The sequence below is a fragment of the Rutilus rutilus genome, assembly GCF_951802725.1.
Source record: "Rutilus rutilus genome assembly, chromosome: 4".
In the NCBI taxonomy this organism is placed as follows: domain Eukaryota; kingdom Metazoa; phylum Chordata; class Actinopteri; order Cypriniformes; family Leuciscidae; genus Rutilus; species Rutilus rutilus.
Genome location: NC_140212.1, coordinates 49581894 through 49590399, shown reverse-complemented (window position 1 = coordinate 49590399; position 8506 = coordinate 49581894).

Sequence of the window (8506 nt, the reverse complement as noted above, 5' to 3'; positions counted from 1 at the left end):
ATTTTGTTAAAGGCACAATATATACAGTGTGTTTTAGCAGACAATTTGGGGGCCCATGGAATTGCTGGATTTATTGAAAAATTTGCAGGTGAATACATTTGCCGCTTTTGTGTGGCAAGAAAGTCGGAAATTCAGGAGAGCGAAGTGAGTTCAGGGACATTTACTCTCCGAAGCAAAGAGATGCATGAAATGCATGTTAGATCAGCACAGGACAATGCACAACCTTGTTACGGTGCTAAAAGGAAGTGTGTTTTCTCTTCATATCTTTCTCATTTCAATGTCTGCACAGGCTACCCTCCAGATGTTGCACATGACATCTTTTGAAGGCATATTACCAGTTCAGTTGGCACACTGCCTCAACTTGTTCATTTCAAAAAAGTATTTCACAATTGACAAACTCAATGAGTCCATTCAGAAATTTCCTTACAAGTGGACAGACAAAAGTAATCGTCCTCATGCTATTTCCAGGACATTCATGCTGAAGAAAAGTATTGGAGGAAATGCGCATGAAAATTTGAGTTTTTTGCGATTGCTTCCACTTTTGATTGGACATTTGGTGCCTCCAGATGAACCAGCCTGGCAGGTCATTTTGGACCTTAAAGATATCGTTGAGCTAGTTGTTGCACCAGTGCACGCGACACAATCCATTGCTTTCCTTGAAGCCAAGATTTGTGACCATAGAGCTAGGTTACAAGAGGTTTTTCCTGGTCTAAAGCTGTTACCGAAACATCATTTTGTTGAACACTATCCACAGATGATCAGATTTTTTGGTCCACTAGTTGGGTTGTGGACAATGAGGTTTGAGGCAAAACACAGTTTTTTTTAAAGCAAGTGGTCCGTCACACACACTGTGAAGCATCAGTCCATGATTGCTTATAACTTGGCGTCAACCACAACCGAAACTTCTAGCTCAACTGTCTCACATCCTGACATTTTGCATCAGGATGTGCAGAACATTCTGCAGTTGGAATACCCTGATATTACTCACATTCAGCTCACAAAGAATGCGTCTGTTAATGGAGTTAACTACAGAGAAGGTATGGTTGTTGTTCATGGCTCTTTAGGTGGCTTACCAGAGTTTGCAGAGGTTACCCAGATGGTTGTAGTGGAGAAAAGCTTGATGCATGGTATAGGGAGCATTTTAGGGCATTTGAGTTATGTCCCACTTCAGAAGTCTCCCTCATTCAACTTGGTGCCTTGTTGGACCAGTACCCCTTGGCAGATTACAGGATTGGAGGCCGGCGAATGGTGACACTTAAAAGATTCATACAGATACAAGGTTGGATTATGGTAGTTTGTGTTGTGTTCATACGCTGCATGAGTTGATACACTAAATATGGTAACAAGAGGGCTGCCTAACATTTCTTACAGGAGGAATACTTTTGTTGTTTGTAATAATAGAAATAATTTTCTTAGGGAAATCCAATCCAATCATCTGACATCTCCCTGTACTAAAGTACCCTCATGTTGCCATTATATTAATGTACATGTTAAGGAAAACATTTGTGACTAAAATAAAACAAATTAGTGTTCAAATCTGTCAGTTTAAATATATCATGTTCAAAGGAAGAACTACCACACAACCACAAACAAAGAAAAAAAATATCTCTGTGTTCTTCATTCCACGCAAATAAAGTAACAGTTAAAATTAATCCTGACTTCAACAACAGGGTATATGCAGGAATCATAGAGATGAATTTACTACCTTTTTTACCACCTCCACAATAATTTTTACTACCAACACGACATCAAGCAGCAGCCCTTTTTTGGGGGGGTGGGGTGGGGTGGGGGGGGGTATGCAAAGCACCACTTACTACTTACAATAAGGTATAAGTGTGACACTGTCACACCCATCATATATATTAGGTACACTAATGTTTAATTGTGATCATTAAAGGGGGGGTGAAATGCTCATTTTCACTCAATCTCCTGTTAATCTTAACCCTTTCACACGTAAGTTTAAAATATTCTGGCTGACCCCCCAGCGTGAGTTTTTCAAGGCGACCGTTATTTAGAATGTGTCACTTTATGGTGTCCATGGTGACGCGTCATTGCTTGTCACGTGACACACCGCAGCAACAACAGAGCTGAGTGAATGATGATCTGCTTTTATGTCATTTTTCCTTTTTTATTCAAAATATTCACAAATTTGTTAGATATGGCATGAAATATCTGATATTCCGATTGTCAAATATATGCAAGTGGAAGTGTTTTGTTGTTTAAACAACTTTCTAACGATCGCGTTAGTTGAGCTGTATGGGCGATGGGCGCCGCCATCTTAGTTTGGAGAATCGGATCTGTTGGATTGTTTACAACACGTGAATTCATCCATGACTCCCGAAATACATAAAAGTGAGTGGCTGGTGAACTGGGAGAAGAATAGAGTAAACTTTAAAGTTACTTACACAATGTGTATCTGATATGAATACAAATTATAATGTAAAGGATTATTATTGCCTCTTCCTTTGACATCAGTGTGTATTTTACAAACTCTAAATGTATTGTTTTTTAAGTACTTATATGTCTGAAACCTAAAATAAACATTATGTGGTTGAAAACACTGAAAAGTTGTGATATATGACAGCTCTGAGTGCATCTGTCTCTGGCTCAGCGCCAGCACATTTGAATTTAGCAGTTGATCACGTGATGCGCTGACCGTTCTAATCGTTCTACTTTTTGCGAGCCCTCTCTCCTGGCTTTTGCAGACTTTGAGGTGTTCCCTGGCGTTTTGATTAAACATTAAAATTCCGAATAAACTTCGACTATTAGTTCTTGCTCTGCTGAGGAGAAAAACTGAGCCCACGTTGCTGATCAATGTTTCTACTAATCGATACATATCCCCTTTTAACCAGCGCATGAACGCGCAATTATCTCAGATAACTCAATCCAGCGATACTAATCATATCCGGCAGGTGTGTTCGAAGAACCTAATTAACCAGATCATGATTCGCACGATGATATCATCTTGGATGTGTAATTTGATCTTGGATGTTTTAAGCAACGTACGAAGAACGGGCCCATGGTCAAGGCCCTAAAATCAGCAAGGAACCCTCTATACCTAATACAGTGGTGAGACAGAAGCCAATAGGGGTGCAAATAAACATTAAAAAACAATGTCCAAAATCCCACAAATCACAAGAACAATTCAACGTCAAAAAGCAATTTCACCGTTGCCCAACTTGCAAAATTCTACGGAACACAAAAAGCTTTATAACAAAATGCAACGGAATCACTGAAATGCATCAAGACGGTCAAATAACTTCTCTTACCGTTTCAAACTTCACTTTGTCAAAATTCATAACACCAGAACTTGACCTGCCAGCTTGTGATTCACAAGATATAGAAGAACTCTTGCTATCCTCAGATGAACTGACTTTAACATATAATAACTGCTTGGAAGTCACCAATATTGAGAGAACTTCATCAGCTCATCCCAGTGATGAGGATTTATTTTAAATTAATACAGGCCTAGATGAAACTGACCCTGTCCTCTGTGTCACAGAGACACAAAGCACTCCAGAACCTCAGTCTCCAGTTAAAAGACCATCTGAGTCAACAACACCACCTGTTACACCAGCCAAAAAACCTTCGACTGAGAGTACTGTAAAGATAATAAAAAAAATGACTTTGTAATGAAATGCACAACATGTGATGGTAGTGTGTATATGTATACTTTTTTTTTTTCATGGGCAATGTAATGTTCAAGATTATAATGAAACGCACAGCATGTGATGGTAGTGTGTATATTATGTATGTAACGTTCATGATTGTAATTCCATTTTTTCTTTCTTTTTTTTAATGAATGGAAAATATTGATTTAATTCATGTTTTCAAACTATTAAAATGAGGTTAATTTAGTTAATTATTGGTTAGATTTCATGTTCTGTAATGCTATTTATTTATTTTTTTCCTCATGGCAAAGCTTTGTTAAATTAACGTTGTTTAATGTCTTTTTCTTTTTTCTTCAATTTTATTAAAGCAAATATGTCAATGCTTGGAATATGTGACCTTATTTCATGGGCGTATCTTACATTTGAAAAGTTGCGTGAATGCTTATAACCATTCTTAACTAGGCACTAAGTTTAGTTCATTGTAAATGTCATTGTGAATAACTAAAGAAATCATTAGTATTTGTTTCTATATGCATTTAAATATGCAACAATAGTCCTTTAAAATCTTCTACTTAAACAGCCCCCTCTTATTTGCATACTTTATCCAATGTGCTCAAATGTGTTTAAACTAAAAATAACTATTTTTAATTCACATTTAAAAATAAGATCTTAGTTAAGAGTTAAGACGACAGTACCACAAAATAAATGTGTGTGTGGTCACATGACTGAACTACTAAAAAATGTTAGACCTGCCCAGAAATCATGTTAACATCTTAAATTTATTTTAAAAAAATTCTGAGTATTAACTTGCACAGATTAATTGTTCACCACAAGACAAGTAATATGTGTTAAAGTTAATAGGGTCAATTTTGATTTCATGTCAACTTTAAAACAGATTTGGCGTGCTCTCTTCACAGAAGTTAGCATCAGCTGAAATTCTCGTATGAAGCTGGATCCAAACTGGAGATCACATAATATCTAATATGCCCATGACAATGTAGAAACTGAAAATAGAACATAAGCATATCTAATATAACAAAATTACAAGATTATAAAATGCATTGTGTGAATTCTTGTTTAAAGAGATGTCTTTAATCTACAATTAAACTAGGAATGTTTGTCAGAATAGTGAACATTAATAAATAGTGATGAAGAACATCAGTTCAAAATCAGTCAAAAACACCAAATCTAAACCACTTAGAGCCGTATAAGTGAATGACAAAATTCATAATCAATACAAAACTTAAATAATAATTGTAAAAATGAAAATGTTGTAATATAATACTTTATTGGAACCATTGGAAGGCTTGGCCCCTGTGAGGCTGCTTGTTGTATATAGTTTTGTACAGTTCTATTTTCTACTATAATACATTTGTGATAAAATTTGTTGTCATGAAAAAAAGTTGTCAAGTTTAATTATTGTCTTACTTTTATTTGGCAAGACCATTTACATTACAATTATTAATTATGCATCATTATTATTGAAATGAACTGTCATGAACTGTACAGACTGCTCACTGTCAGATAAGTTACAGGTGGAACACAGTTGGTGAAGGACAAACTATTGGACTGGGACATATGTGCTGTACATGTACACGCCCCTGCCCAGCGTTTTCAGCACACAGCGCATCTGCCGGCGCAGCCCGATAAGGACCGTCTTGCTGAGGCGGCAGGATGTTGGAGGCGTTTCCGAAATGTAAAAATAGGGAGGCCATATTTTAAGGTGACTGCAGAGGATGAAACATTTGCAAAATTAACAGAGAATGTTCTGTCCTGTAAAAATGAATGGAACCATGTTAGTGCTCTTCCACTAATGCCAACCTCACACTCCAACCGGTCTAAAAGAATCGAATGATCAACAGTGTCAAATGCGGCACTGAGATCCAATGTAATTAAAACAGCTGCAGGCCCAGAATCAGTTGCTATTAGCAGGTCATTCAGCTCTTTTACCAGAGCAGTCTCTGTACTGTGTCTAGCTCTAAATCCAGATTGGAAGTTATCCAAGATATCATTCTCACTTAAAACTGAGGTAATTTGAAATAACACAACCTTCTCTAATATTTTAGATATAAATGGTAGTTTTGAAATTGGGCGAAAATTATTCAGATCAGTGTAATCGAGGCCAGGCTTTTTGATTTGGGGAGTAACCACTGCTAGTTTGAGACAGGGTGGAACAACACCATTTGATTATGAGCTATTCACAATAGATAGTATACCAGGGCCTATGGTTGCAAACACATCTTTAAAGAGCCGAGGTAGAATAGGATCCAGAGGAGTCGATGACAGTTTCAAATGCTTGACTATATCTGCTAGTGCTGGAAGAGAGACCGCATCAAAGTGATCTAGTAAAGAAGAACATGGCATAGAGTTTTCTAGAACAATATTAGAAGGTACAATTCTATATATTTAGTTCTAGCTGCATGCTGGTAACCGGTGAGCGTGTCTTTTAGCATTTCATAGGAAACCTGCAGTTGGTCTCTCTTCCACCTGCGTTCAGCTTTCCTGCAAGCCTTTCCAAGGGCACGCGTTTCATTATTAAGCCAAGGCTGAGATCTAAGTTTCGGCCTTTTTAGCCTGAGCAGAGCAACTTCATTTATGATGTTTGAGCATAGAGAATTAAAAATATCAGTTAATTCTTCCATATCTAAACAGGGTCCAGAAGCCTCAATGAAAGAAGAGATGGGGCTAGACGCATATGCTTCAGAAAAAAGATTTGTTGTCACCTCATTTACAGGTCTAAAATAATAATCAACAGATTGGTCTTTTGGTGTGGGCACAGGCAGATCAAAAGTAAAAAAAAAAAAAAAAAAAAAAAAAACAGATCTATGGTCAGATATACAATGGTCTTCCATAGTCACACCACTAAGAGACACACCCAGAGATAAAATTAGATCAAGAGTGTGACCATGCCTGTCTATAGTTGTCTGTCTATATAGTGTGACCATGCAGGTCTATAGATACCAGCATTATTAGAATCTTTCCCAGGTTTATTAAATGGCAATATTAACGCACTCTTCCAGCTTTTGGGCATTTTACATTCTTCCCATAATCTAATAAATAAGTATAATATTATCTGTAATATTTTTCCAGGTAGTTTCTGGAACATGACATAACTCAGTTGATCTTCTCCTGTAGAAGTATTCCTAATACCATTTAACACTATCACTAGTTCATTCAAATTAATTTCTGCATCCATAGTACTTTCCTCATTATCTTTTTAAATAAACATCTCTATTTTCCTTAAAAAAAATTATCTTTATGTAGTCTATAGATATCATCTAAATGGTTACCACTATGCACACTGGCCATCAAGAGCCACAAGTTCACACACTGTTTTATACACTCTTGTAATCAGCAACAGCTGCGCTACTCTGCTAATTGTGGGAGTGGTTTTCTAGCAAGAAGTCCATGGTACAAAATAAAGTTATTTATAAATCTGTCAAATTCAAAGTGGAAACCTTTGAGCTGTTTGTTTGAAAACCACAGACACCGCAATCATTAGCAAACGATGGCTTGTATCTGTTTAGAGTTTATTTACCCCATCGCAACTAATTTGACCTGTGTGAACTAGGACAGCTAATCACCTCAATGTTCTTTTAAACCCTCATTACCTTATTTTTTCACAACACAAAAAGAAATAAAAATGTCCTGCTCGCTCTTGCGTATTTAAAGGCAGAGAATGGTGACTTTGAGTTTTGTTTATAAGCAGATGCAAACATGCCATAAAATAATTTATAGGGGCTTTCACTCCGGAGGAACCTTTTAGTTCCAAGAACTATTGGCGGAAGTTCCCGGATTTTGGCGCGTTCGCACCGCAGGAACTAGGAATGATTTTAGTTTTAGGAACTCTTTTGGAGGAACTAATTTACTCCTACTCCAGAGTCGGTCTAAACCAGCGCTATAGGAACTACCAGTGACGTTAGTGTTCGCTGATTGGCCGAACACACGTGAAACACCAGATGTGCAAGCACACAGATTATAGCCTATATATTTACTCCAGAAACTAACTATACGAACAGGGAAAACAGTGATAGATGGGCCTCTTAACCTTTACGCTGAGGAGAAAATCCAACGTAACTTTGTTTATGTATTTCTGCTCAGCAACACTGGACATCAACCACACGGAAAAAGGTGATACCTTCTCATATACTGCCTACTTAAAACACAAGGCCTACAGTTAAAACTACAGAAGAGTATGTATGTATTTTAATCTCTCTGGTGTGCTCCTCTTGTCAGACAGTTATAATTAAATTAGGATAAATAATGTAGGACTATAATTTACCCAAGACATTGTACTTGTTCATTTTCAGTGTCTCAGTTTTGCCTGCTTGTCATTAATCGGTTTAAATGGTTTCTCATTAGTCCACACCTGCTCTGTTAATTACCTGACTTTAATCCTCTGCCATGACGTCAACGAGTTGCTGATCATGGCCTATAGAGGGCGCAACAGGATAAGCCATTTCCTGACATTCTCAAGCTTCATTTCCAAACAGTTAAAATGACAAATAAATGCATTCTCCGAGAGCACTCGACAAGACATATTTGATTATACCATCTGGATGCTCAAAATTTATCAGGTGAAAACAGTTTATTGTCTATGTAAGTTAATTGCTGTTCTAATCTAATGCGTGCTGCAATGTAACACACACACAAAGACAGTAGCTCGCACATCACACGCAGATCGCGCACACACAGAATCATTCAGTAGCACAGAAATGTAGTGTCAACCCTGTTCTGTGCTTTATCAATTAAACTGCTTAGAAACTGAAAAATTCTACCATGTATTTCCAAGTAACTAAAACCATAACTTCACTATTAGTAGAGTACGGAAGCCCTGAACCGCAACGTAAACTCTAAAATTACGAGAATAGTCAAAACATTTTGCGAAGAAAGTC